General features: G+C 31.8%; 1 pseudogene; it reads left to right on the top strand.

Annotated features, from left to right (window-relative positions):
• The first annotated feature begins 4214 nt into the window (after positions 1 to 4214).
• On the top strand, positions 4215 to 8992 carry LOC134276999 (ubiquitin-conjugating enzyme E2 U-like; annotated as a pseudogene).
• The last annotated feature ends 4324 nt before the right edge of the window (positions 8993 to 13316 follow it).

Genomic DNA, 13316 nt, shown 5'->3' with positions numbered 1-13316 from the left:
TCAGCTTTTTTTTTCCCCCCCAAATTTTCGTTCCGGAAAATGTTAGCTGAATATGAAGTTTCTTTCATAAGTAAACACTGGATACATCAGAAAAATTTTTTTTTAATTTATTATTTTACTGTGGTATATATACAATTCAGTTACCACTAGTCCACTACATTATATACTTGTCTGTATCACAATACTTCCAAGGATACCCTTTCCTTAACTAAAATATATTAAGTACAGAGTTAACCCCCTGCCCCTTTTTCTTTTTTTACACGATAACAAGTCATTCCATTTTACAAATATTTCATAATAGTGTTGATTTTCATAAATTCATATTTTTTATGTAAAAAGCAGGTATTATCTTAAATGGTAAATAAAGAATCTATTACTATATACAGAATTTTTATTTATCCTGACTATCACTCAAGTTATAATCATTATAGCTGGTGAGTGACTTGGTTACACACATCTGTGAATACAACAAATCAAAATTAAACTAAATTCAAATTAAACTTTATAATTTGGGATGACAGTTATGTAACTGATCATGACCAACTTTTTCACGTTCGGCCCGCAGAAACAATCTAAGTTGGGAATTTAATTTCATTTTATCATATTTAGTTTAATATCGGATATTATGAGGGGAGGAGGGCATACCCCCTCCTCTTGGTTCCTCAGGCCATGCATAATCTTTTTTTTTAGTTATAAAATACTAAAGTAATGCTAACATATAATCAATCAGAATTAAATTGAAATGTGCAAAAAAAACACTTGCCAAGTGTTACATATTTTCCTGCATGGTTAATTTTGTTATAATTCTTCAGAAACTGTTGTAATGGTAAATTGTAAAAAATTCAATCACTAACCGTAATTAAGACTCATGAAAACGCCAAAACTGAGGCTCAGACTGCTCCAAGTTTGTAATTTTCTCTTCTTCTGTACATGTATTGAAAACAATGTAAGCAAACTACCGTTTATTCCTCCTATGTTAGAGAGCTATACCAAAGGGAGGTAATTTGAAGCAAAAGACAGAAAATTATGGATTTAAATCAGTTATCATATATAAATGCTTTAGTTGCCTGCAGATTTTTTTCTTGATTCTTCTAGGACAAATACTGTTTAATATATATTTTATGTTGATAAGCTTTAATGTGGTTGTAGATTTCTTATAGAGTACTCAAATTTGCTGTTTTTTAAATCAAAATAAACCTCCAAAAACTAGTTTTATTTATCAAAAGGTGAAGAGAATTTCAATAATCAACAGTTGTTAAAATAGAGTATTTTAGATAAATAAATAATAATTTAAAAAGCTTTTTTTAATGACTAGTAATAAAAAGTATTTGTTTAACCATAAATTCAAGTGTCATGATAAAGTACAAAACACTGTGGTGTGTGTGTTTCCATAGCAACAATACGAAAAATTATTTTTTGCTTGCTTTTTTCTATCATACCCTTCTATTCTGAAAATTTATATATGAAGTTTAATGAATTTGTTCTCCATGTCATTTTCCACATTTTTTAACTAAATGCTTGATGCTTGTGATTTTGACTCTTAATATCAACATTTTATTCAGGTTACCAGTGACCTTGACCTAAGTTTCAAGGTCAAGGGTAAAAAGATCTGCATGCTTCAGTATGTTACATGTCTTGCATCAGAAGTTCTTAATTCTGCATGAACATCAAAAACTCAAATATACTGTCTTTTAATGCATTGTGTGCAGGCGCATGTGAATGCACGTCCTTGTATTTACTTTTGATGGTAGAATAATGCAGGCATTCATTATATCTATTCATATTCGAAATTTCACCCTGTATTATCGAGAACCAAGAAAGTTGTAGGCATTTAGAGTTTTAGCCAATGAGATTGCAGCACACGTGCATGTGCGTGCGTTCATGATTATTCTTATATATCATGCTGTAGATCTTCAAAATGTAAGACTACGTTCAAAATTTCAAATGATTTTGTCAAAAAACAAAAAAGATATTGAGACTTTAGTTTCAGCCAATCAGAGCGAAGCGCACGTGCATGCGCGTGAATATTCTCGCCATTTTGACCATGTCATCATGTCTATACTATGAATATATCCTTATATTATGAGTTTCAAAGCATTTCATCCAAAATTTTAAAAGTTACGGTTATATCTATCATATTGGTCATTTCACGTGTTACACATGTGCGCACACGCACGCACGTGCGCGGCAAAATGACCTTCGTTCCGCACATCTACATAACATACCTAGTGACCCTAAAAAGGTTTCACCTAGATCGGATGAGTAGTTTACGAGAACACTCGCGGACAAAAAAGTACCGGAGAACAAAGAAAAAATTCAGAAAAAGTAAAAACAAAACACCATCCAAATCTTCGTTTGGGGAACATAATAAGAAACAGAGTAAAAACAATATGTTCCCCAACTTCGTTTGGGGAACATAATAAGAAACAGAGTAAAAACAATACGTTCCCTAATTCTTCTCGTTTGGGGAACATAATTAGGGAGTGAAAAGGTAGTTGATTGACCAATGTGTGGAAAGTGGAGAAATTCTCCCCAAAAGAGCTGAAAACATGACGTAAATTGCACTGATTTTGCACTACGGGATCTGTAGCGTTATGGTCAAAGACAAATATATAAAACCATAACGCTACAGTATCTGCAGCTAAAACCTCTACCCATAACTTTTGATTTGATGTAGTTATGATTTCTCATTTTTGACATTTGTATTATAACAACACATTCCCTTGGGTACCAATATATTTAATCTTTTGACCTTGACCTTTGTAGTTCGACCTACTTTCGAAAACTGCCTAACTTTACTAATTCTTTTTGGTGTCAGCGAATCATCTCGATCAAACCTTTGCAAATCTTCGCTAGCCAAGGGTTTCTCTTGTAGAGTAGATTTCGGATCGGAAACCCTTGGCTAGCGAAGATGACCTTTGCATGGATGTTAACTTTTGATGTGGGTTTGACCCACATTTTAAGCCTCAACCTTGGGTATACCTTTTGAACAGTTAGTACTAGGGATTTCAAATTTCACAAGTATATACCCTGTGACAGGACCTTCCTTTCGATGCTAACAGTACTGACCTTCACCTTGCCGTTCGGATGACATTTAAGAAACTATAACTTGACCTTTACCAATGATTGATAAACTGCCCCTGTGCGGTTCACAAACTTACTTACTATTGTTTCATTATCGACAATACTTTCCAGAAAAAGTGCTTGGTTTTTCAACTACCTTTTCCTGACACTATCCGTCCTTGGAGTTAAAAAAATAATCATGGCGTTATTATTTTTTAATGTGTATTTTCATATTATTCTTCAAATATGCAATAAACATTTGCGGATACAAAAATTTCTCTCAACATCTCGGTGGGTTTTCAGTAGGTGATCCAGGAATTTCATACCGGGAGGGGGGGTGGGGGAGTGTGGGAGGCTAAGCACTAGTGAGGGTTCGGGGTAAAAGTTCCTTGAAGCATTGAAGGTGGCGAGTTCTAATAAATAACACCCTTTTCCTTGGTTTTTAGGATTAAAAATGCTTGTTATACACATAAAAAAAGGGTCTGCCTTTGTGGTCCACAGACACTCTTAAAGTTACATGATGTTTAAGTTTGACTACCGAAAGGCATATGGTAGTTTGCATAATACTAGATAATTGTGACCAAAGATATACCCCCTAAAAAAATCACATATAAAATTCTTTTTGATATCTATAGTTTATAAGAAAATGTTTATTTATTTATTCATTTCATTTCATTTCATTTCATTTCATTTCATTTTATTTTATGAGAATAAACCGGAATACAAGACCCTCCAGACTTTTGGTTTCTACAATTATTTTGCAATATTTCGGATTGTTTCTCAACTTTGAGTACAAATCAGGGAAAATACGCCGAGGAGTACGAAAGATGTCGTGAAGAAAAAAACAAATATGGCGTACTGAAAATATTGAATGCTAACAGTAATTGTGCTTTATATTTCAGGTTTGGAATATTTTACAGTAGAAATCAATTTTTGTGAAGAAATCTGTTCTTGTGTATTTATTTTAAAAAACATATTTTGGTCAATAATTGAAGAATATACATTGGAATTATCGCCTCGGTTTTGGCGTTATCAGCTAGTTCAGTCAGGGGACTTATACTAGATACAGGCTCCGGGGTTCAGATTGTTTTTTTTTTTCAAATATATTTATATATCTTTGAGACGCTGAAGTTTATTGTTACATTACAGATATGTATCTCAGAGCTCATCTACTGATAGAAAAATGAATACAAGAAAGTTCGAAGATCAACCATGGGTACAGTATAACCGGAAGCGTTATGTTTTATATATTTGTCTTTGACCATAACGCTACAGATCCTGTAATGCAAAAAAGGTGCAATTTACGGAGTAATATTTTTTGTGCACTTTTGGGAGAATTTCGATTTTCCACACTGGTCAATTACTAACTTTCACTCCCTAATTTAGGCACATTATTTACTAATCTGTATATTTATGGTCTCATTCCCCCAACCCTTTATTGTCTTCTCTATAAGTGATAAACTCACTTGAATAAAATTATTTGTTAGATTGCTGAAAATTCACCTCAAGTGAGTTTATTGCCTGTAGAGACAACTATAAAGGGTTGGGAGGTAGATAAAATGTACATATTGGCTACAGAATGTGTCCAAACTTAGGGAGTGAAGCGTTATGGACAAGGCAAAACCAGAACGCTACAGATCTGCAGCTAAGTATAGCCTTAAGTTTTTAACATGTTTAAGTCCAAGAATAGGGAGTTCTTTTTTATATATGGTATATTTACATATAGATCTATACACAATATAACAAAACAACACTTAATTATGTTGTAAAAACAATCAAATGCTAAAAAGATTTGCTAAAACATGTGTCCACCTGCCTTTAAGTGGAGAACTGGGCATCCATCTTCTTTAAATTTGGTGACCACCATATTTGGATGCTGAAAGACATACCACTTTGAAATTACAGAGCAAATGTCATCTTGCATGATTTAAGGATTAAACAAATAGACAGATTAAGAGAGTCTTAAATTATGACACTTTGAGTTTCCTTCCTTTCTTCTCCCTAATGTTCAAAGCTCTCCCATTTTTTCACACTTCCTCAGAATATATATGTACACTTTATTGCTATGTAAAGTATTATACTGTATAATATTAATTAGAGTTTGGGTTTCTTTAATATAAACTTTTTTCTAATATAATGATATATGGCTACAATCAGTGTTGTCAGAGAACATCTACATTATTTATTTTGCTTTTCTATGACTAAACAAAGAAGCATCATACAAGTATGTGTGTATTGTTTTTATTTTAAGGGTATAGAAGCCTACTAACCTTCACAATATGAGAGTATTTTTGAGTGGGTAGCTAAAGTTAAAGGACTGAAAGATTCAATATGGGATGGTATGTCATTTTTCAATATAGATTTTTAAAAAATAATTAATTTAGAATGTTTGTAATATTCGTTTTCATGAAATGATTGCATTGTTTATTTTATTTACAATTCTGTTTTCTAGCACAGTAGCCCCACATCACAATAGTCAATATTTTAATTTCAAAATAATCAGCAGAAACACTTTGAAGATACCATCCAGTAAAAATTATCTCCATAATTTTTCATTAATAGGAATAAATTTCAGTTTATTTTACAGTCAGACACTGCAGATAAAATATACTGTAGTAAACAATGTCTGAGCATTTCATTTATTTTAAGCTCATCTTCTGAAGGTATGAAAAAGTACAACCAAACTAACTGTGTATGAATTTTTCTCAAATACTTATTTAATTAATGTTCATTGCAGGTGGTGTATTCAGACTTTACATAAAATTTGATGAAACATTACAACATTGTCTTCCAAGTGTGTTTTCATATTTCATATCATCCAAATGGTAAAAACTAATATTACACTAAATAAGATTCAAATGTGTCTTGTAGCAATATTGAGTTGTAATCACCAATATTTTTACTGATAAAATATAGGGGTAATGATCACCTGAAAGTTTGAAGAAATGTAGTTGTAATGGTTTTGCTATAGCTGTGTTTTACACTATATGATTTATATTACTTATTTTACCATTACTATTTTACCAGTGTTTACATTGATAGTTTTATAAAAATAAAATCTGTTTACAGTGGAAATAACAGGAAAACCATGATTTGACTTCTTAGATGACTTTTCAAAATGGAACAGTACTTACTCCCTGTCTTTTTCAATCTCGTCACAATACAGGTTTGTATACTACAGTTGAATATGTGGTAGCTTGCCTAAAATTCATATTTGACATATTTAGTACCAGGAAAATTTTGAATTGATATATTATCTTTTTTCACCCTAGCATTTACTCTCCAGCCCAAAATCTAGGCCCTGCTAATTCTAAGAGGCCGCAGAGATGATGCTTCATTCACCTAAGGCTTATAAACAAATGGTACTGTGGATTGTGTCACAGCTAGTCAGCGCGTGGAAGGTATCCAATCTATCAGTTGTCTGGAGTTCTGAGATTTAAAAATTCATTATACCCCAAAATTTGAAAAATATATATATTGATGGTAACATTCATTCATCTATCCATCACAATGTTTTCCTCATTTAATATCAGAAGTTCTAAGTTTTAAGAGGTGTTGCATGTTGATGCTGACAAGGTCATGTATTTATTTCTTTGGGTTATTTTTTGACCAGGAAAATATTTTGAACTAGACCAGAACATCAAAAGTTCTATAATTGTGTTTACTGTATTAGAAAGTGATAAATATACTTTGTTGTTCTGTTAATTTATTTGAATGTAACTTGATCCCAACTTTTACTGCAATTCCTATCAGGACACTGCAGAATTCTCCAAGTTAGATTTGCCACACCAGATGCAGAGAGGAAACATTACACAGGGACCACTAGGACAGCTAATGCTGCTGTCACCCGCCTGTCCTTTGATGATTATCACACAACCTGGAGTGGCAATTGTCACCCTTGCTACCATGATAACTCCTAATCCAATTGCAAGAAAATTACAGAAATATTCTTGGTGGAAAGAGATTTTTTTCATATAGCTTAATTATTTTGGAAAACTTTGCATGTGCATATAGGTTTGGATATGTTTTAATCATAAAATTAGAGTGTTATATTTTGCTTGTCTTTGGGAAGTTTACCAAAAAGCTACCCTATCATTTTGTGAACAAGAAAACAGAAATGACATCGTCATAAATTATCGATAAGTCAAAATTAGCTGATGCACAATTTTTTAAAGGAAGGGTTTATCTACATGTGTACAATATTTGCATTATTTGCATAACTATATCTTTTTTAGAGCATCTTGGAAGCAATAAAAGATAAACCTGGACTACAAAAAGCACATTTAGGAGTTCAAGAAAAGGTATCCATGTACAAATGGAAGACAACTTGAAGAGTAAGCAACAAGATTTACTTCCAAGATTTTTTCATTCTTTTGTCAACACTTATTTCTAGATCATGAAACAATGCTAAATCTTGGGTTTTTTTTTTAATTTTAGACATAATGCACTCATGTATGGAAACTTTAAGGAAAGGCTAATGCTGATGAGGAAAGGCAGCAAAGTTGCAAAATTAAACAGAATGAAGAAGATATATCTCTGCCACCAAGACTCTCCCCAGTAAGTTATCCAAACTCAAAATATATCAAGAACACATCAGCAAAGTGAAAGTGCAAGCTATTGACAATTTAAGATCCTTTATTTTTATCAAAAACTGTACATGTAATGTCTAATACACTCGCAATAAAAATAAGATCAACACCCATTCTTTAATCAGGTAGGAATTCTATCTCAAAAATAAAGATGTGATTTCAGAATTCATATTGACTATTTAATTTTTAAAAGTAGCAAAATTTTTAACAGTCTTTCGTCCCTTTAAAATCATTTTGTCCTCCTTGAAAGTGGGGATATTTGAGCTTTTGCAATGATATTTTATACCACAACTCCTTTGGCTTAAAGAAAACTCCTATTTAATTTGAGGTCAAAAGTCAAAGGTCAATATACATTTTATGTGTGTGTGTAAAACTTTCATTTTGGGGATATCTTAAGAGCTTTTGAGTTTTTGCAATTAAATTTTCATACCATAACCCCTCCTTCCATGCCCTCCTTCTGTCCATTCCTCCTTTCGGCTGTATTTCTGTCTGTCCGTCACACTTTCATTTCCAACTCATATCTAAGAAGCCTTAAGTCTTTGCAATTAAATTCTACATGACACTCCTGATCACCAAACAACACGCCAATTTGATTTTGAAGTCAAAAGGTTTAGTAGAGGCTAAAACATACACTTGGTTTTTTTTTTGAAAATTTTGACAATGTAGAATGTGATGTAGTAAGTAATCATGTATACAATATGTGTGTCATCATTTAATTCCTCACTATATAAAGTTTATCGATTTGTAGGGAAGATTCTAGCATGTGAAAGGCTCCTGGTTCAAATTCCAGTGCAGTTTTTAAAAAATGAAGAAGTTGTGGCATAAGCAGTCAAATCTATATATCCAAAGTAGCATTTTTTGTTTGTTTTTAATTCATAAATTAATAATTCTGGAAACCCAGGTAGGGGGGTGCAGTGGGGGGTTCTCAACACCACATCTTCTCTTTTTTTTCCTTCAGTGGGGACACAGATTCTCTGAATTAGCTTGTTTTTTTTCTGTATTATAACCTCTTAACCTTAGAACTCAATATCCTTTTCTTGGGAGCAATCCAAGTTCAAGATAATGAGATTTAACTTGGTGTTGTTATCTATAGTCACCAACTATTGGAAAATTGTTCCATGGCTGCAAGCACATCCATGACAGCAAATTGAGAATTTTTTAATTGCTTTTTTTAAAAAAATGTTTTTTATAGATGCTGGTTTTATCTGTAAAGTAATATTTGACGTATTTTTACCAGCTCCATCAGTTCAACCCCCCACCAACCAAGGAAAGGAAAGAGAACCTGGGAAGATGAAGCGGATAACCTTGTTGAAATTGATGCAGATGAACTAGACATTTAAATGATTTGGCATTTGCTGGCAAAATGTGATAAATAAGCAATGTTTCTTGATATTTCATTTATGTATATAAAGAAGAGAAATCAAATTATATGTAGAGTTATTAAGTTCAGTCTAATGTACAGAAGAGAGTGCCTTGATATATTTTTCATCAAATTATTTTTATTGTCCAGGCAGTAAATGAAATTGTTAACCAGAAAAATATTTGTGTAATACCTGTCTAATTCAGTGGAATCAGTTTATGAAATAAAATGAATTTTTACTGTGACGAGAAAAATATAATTGTGACTTATCAAAAATCCTTTACCAACTGTTCAAAATGTATAGTCATAAGTGTTGGTATCTTAAGGAAGGAAAATTGCCATAAGGAAAACATCTGTGAATAATAAAAGCCCAACCAGTTAAAAGTTATGGTCAAGGTTTGTAATGTTCATAAAGAAGGTCGAACTCGAAGGTCAAATGAGAAAAATTGGTGGAACCCAAGAATGGTCTAAGATACAAGGAATACCATGTGAAATATAAAAGCCATAGCCCTCTCTAACTAAAAGTTGTATTGTAATTTCCAGTAAGTAAAATTTACCAATTTTTCCCATACATTACTATATTTAACCATGTCTGACTATACTGCAAAAAACAAAACTTGGGGAGGGTGGCCTTTCAATCAACATTTCCAAAAGTAAAAAGTTATGTACGGAAGCAGGGTTTCCCCCTTTTGCTACATGCCTGTAAACTAGTAAACTTTGTTTTAGAGACTACTTCTGTACTACATCGGATTGTAACTTAAAAAGGCAAAATCAATTCACAAGTGTACAAATTGTTCATGATTCAAAATCCATGTTATTTTTGTAGAGTAGGCTTTCATCTGTAAAATCCCCCCCCCCCCCTAAAAACTGACTTCAGACAGGATTCCCACTGAATATTTATAGTGTAATTTCATCCAGGTCCAATTTTTTCCCACAAACGTCATGACTGTACTTATGTATGGGGGCAGACACATTAGTTACAATATCCCTTCTTCAAAATAGTGTTTCAGTTCCATTGAACCTTATGATGTGTGAAAAATCTTTTTTTTTTTCTCAGTAACCTTACAACCAATTTATTCCAAGCATGAAAATGAATTCCTTTTCATCTGTGCACAAATTTTACTATCCATAGAAACAAAAGAATTTTATTGAAATGGATTGTTTGCTTCAATTGTGTTTCAAACTACATGTACAAAAGTATCTCTCCAAATTCTAAACTAAAATATTGGAACTAAATATCTAAGGTCAATTATTTCTCTAAAAAAAAAATGAAACCAATCTAGAATAGGAAAGAATGAGACAAGAAAAATACCAATGCATGTTTTAAATGTAAATTTTGATGTCCATCAAGAAAAGGTTTCTAACTAACGTCTTAATCCTATATATTCCCAAGAATTTTTGACCTTGAACTTCATCTTGAGGGTTGTGACCTTGAGACCAAGATAGTAAGTTTTTCATGCTGAGGGAGTACCCAGTCTACAAAATTCTAGGCTCTGTCAAGAAAAGAATTCTATTTTATTCCAAGCTGGAAAAATCATCCCATGTCCAGAATTATTTAGCTGAGCTTGACCTTTAATCTCACCTCAAAATGAATTGCTATTTTCTCTTTAAAAGGTACATGTACCAGTGTATCAAAGAAGATGGGCGCATTTGGTGTGTGATCTGCAGGAATCATTTGTATGAAACATTTGTGGTTTAAATGTCCATGATTTGGCTTGGCTGATTATAGTGGTCAGATTTTACAAACATGTCCATAGTTTTTTTTTTCATTTAGTTTGAAAGACCTTGTGAGATTGAAACATTTATGTCCTTTTTTCTAGGGGGTACTATAACATAGTAATGTTTCACAAAAAATAAACACCTAAATATTTTAATGCATAGATGTATGATACGTGTACATGTACATTATAGACTAGTAGATTTGGAATTGATTTCGCTCGAACCAAACTGAACCAAAATTTATCTACTTGAAAATTTAAAGCACATTAGTACGTAAAACAAAACTGACAAAATGAATGGTTGTTTGATGAGGAAAAATTAATGCCTATGTGAGGTCGAACCAAAAACTTTTCGCTTCGTATGCACTGAACAGGTAGCCCAACTCACTGAGCCATCACTGTACACTTGTACAGATGATTTTAAAAAGGCAGAAAAGAAACACCACATTCACACATTTGGATTTTTGGGAAAAAAGTTCATTTTTTCTGGCTCTGGGTCTCCATTTTTTAAAAATGTGTATTCGTTTTCTTTGAATGAAAATACACACAAATAACGTTTCGAAATCATGGAGAGAATACCAGAGATAGCAAAATTTTAGAACAACGTGTTTAAAAATCAACCATTTTGTACCAAATGTCTTGTATATGGCCAATTTCTAAGTTATTTTTTAGCAAATCAAAGTCTACGGGAAAATATTGCTTTTGTTGCACAGGGAACCCGATAAATAAGTAAAAAATGTTAAAATTTAAGTGCTACATGTCGATAAAATTTTCCACTTCTCAAATATGCCCTCAGATCTGCCAAATGCCAATCAAACCGGCCTTTTCTCCTTCGATTATGCTAAGATCAAGTTTGAAGATATTTTAGCAGGCATATTTTCCTATTTTCATAATCATTTAACTGATTATCTTTGACATGCGACCTCAAAATTGAAGGTCATCTCAATCTTTAAGATGTATCAGGTACATTAATGACTTTGATGTCTATTTATACGAACAACATCAGGTGCAAATTGCAAAACCAATGTTCTTTCTTTTCAAAATTTGGCAGGAGCTAAGGAGTTAAGAAAATTTTGGTGCTTGTTAAACTGCCTTTTGAACTAGTAAGCTATCTAAAGGTAAAATGAAAAACTAGAGGAAGTATAAAGAATATAATTCCATGTTATAACATCACATATATAATTTAAACATTATAATTAAATGATAACAACATATGTTGTATAATTGAATGGTTATTATTCTCAATACACAACTGATTTCTTCATCTACAGGTAAGAATATTAATATGAGGGATTCTTCCTTTATTTATCATATTCAAAATTAATTTCACAAATTGTAAAACACAATATAATAAACTACTGTATATCTACTTTCCATTAACTTCTACCTCTATTTCATCTATTCTTCTTCAGTTTTTAAGGAATAAGTTATTTTATATGTTTAAAATTTTCTTATTTCACATACTGGGTATGGTTAAGTACATGTTGTCATATAAAGACACAAAAAGCTTGTATACAAAACACCAAAAATATATAATTGAACAGAGTAACAGAGAGAAATCAATTTTTAATAATTTTTGCTCAAAATTGTTCAACAGCTACAGATTGTAAGCTTTCAAAACACTAGCAAGACAGTACTTTGTTTAGAAAGTCTTTTATTCTATATACATGTATTTTAAAACAACTTCAGTCTGATACAAATATACTTTGAATATTTCATTTAATAGTCAGATACTAGAAAATAAATGTCCCTCCTTAAAGAATTGAAATACTTACTGATTAATGCACAGAAATGTTATAAATTATATATACATTTACTTGTTATCATACATAAATACAAATCTAGAAATATCATAACAAAATATACAAAACAGTGCTAGCCCTTTTAAGTTCAACATTGTGGTATATTAGATCCTTGGAACTATTATAACAATTAATATAAGCAAATAGAAGCAAGGTCACTAGTGAATGGCCACCTAGGCTGTGCAATACAGTAGAACCTAACCTTCCTACATGCCTCACAATATGTAAAAGGTTACAAATCACCTTAATTAACAGGTGTAAGACATTTAAACAAACTGGATATAAATTTTACATGTGAGATATGCCTTTGGATCTGATGATGCAGCCTTTAAAATCAAATTAATTGCAAATTTTACTTTTCTTTTTTTACTAAAAATTTGTTGATTTCAGTACACCTGTAAAATTTATATCCAGTTTGTTTAAATGTCTTACACCTGTTAATTATGGTGATTTGTAACCTTTTACATGTATCTGTGAGGCATGTAGGAAGGTTAGGTTTTACTGTATTGCACCCCTTATTTAGGTCACCGTGACCTTATCTTCATATTGAGTGACCTTGCTTCTATTTGCTTATATTAAATTGTTATAATGAACATTCCAAGGATCTTATACCACAATGTTGAACTTAAAAGGGCTAGCACTGTTTTGTATATTTTGTTATGATATTTTAGAATTTGTATTTATGTATGATAACAAGTAAATGTATATATAATTTATAACATTTCTGTGCATTGATCAGTAGTACTTTGAATTCTTTTTAAGGAGGGACATTTATTTTCTAGTA

The sequence above is a fragment of the Saccostrea cucullata genome, unplaced genomic scaffold (assembly GCF_032062105.1).
Source record: "Saccostrea cucullata isolate Sc308-1 unplaced genomic scaffold, CSIRO_AGI_Scuc_v1 ctg6428, whole genome shotgun sequence".
Taxonomy (NCBI): Eukaryota; Metazoa; Mollusca; class Bivalvia; order Ostreida; family Ostreidae; genus Saccostrea; species Saccostrea cuccullata.
The sequence above is the reverse complement of the archived record's forward strand: the minus strand, read 5'-3'. Positions and strand labels throughout refer to the sequence as shown.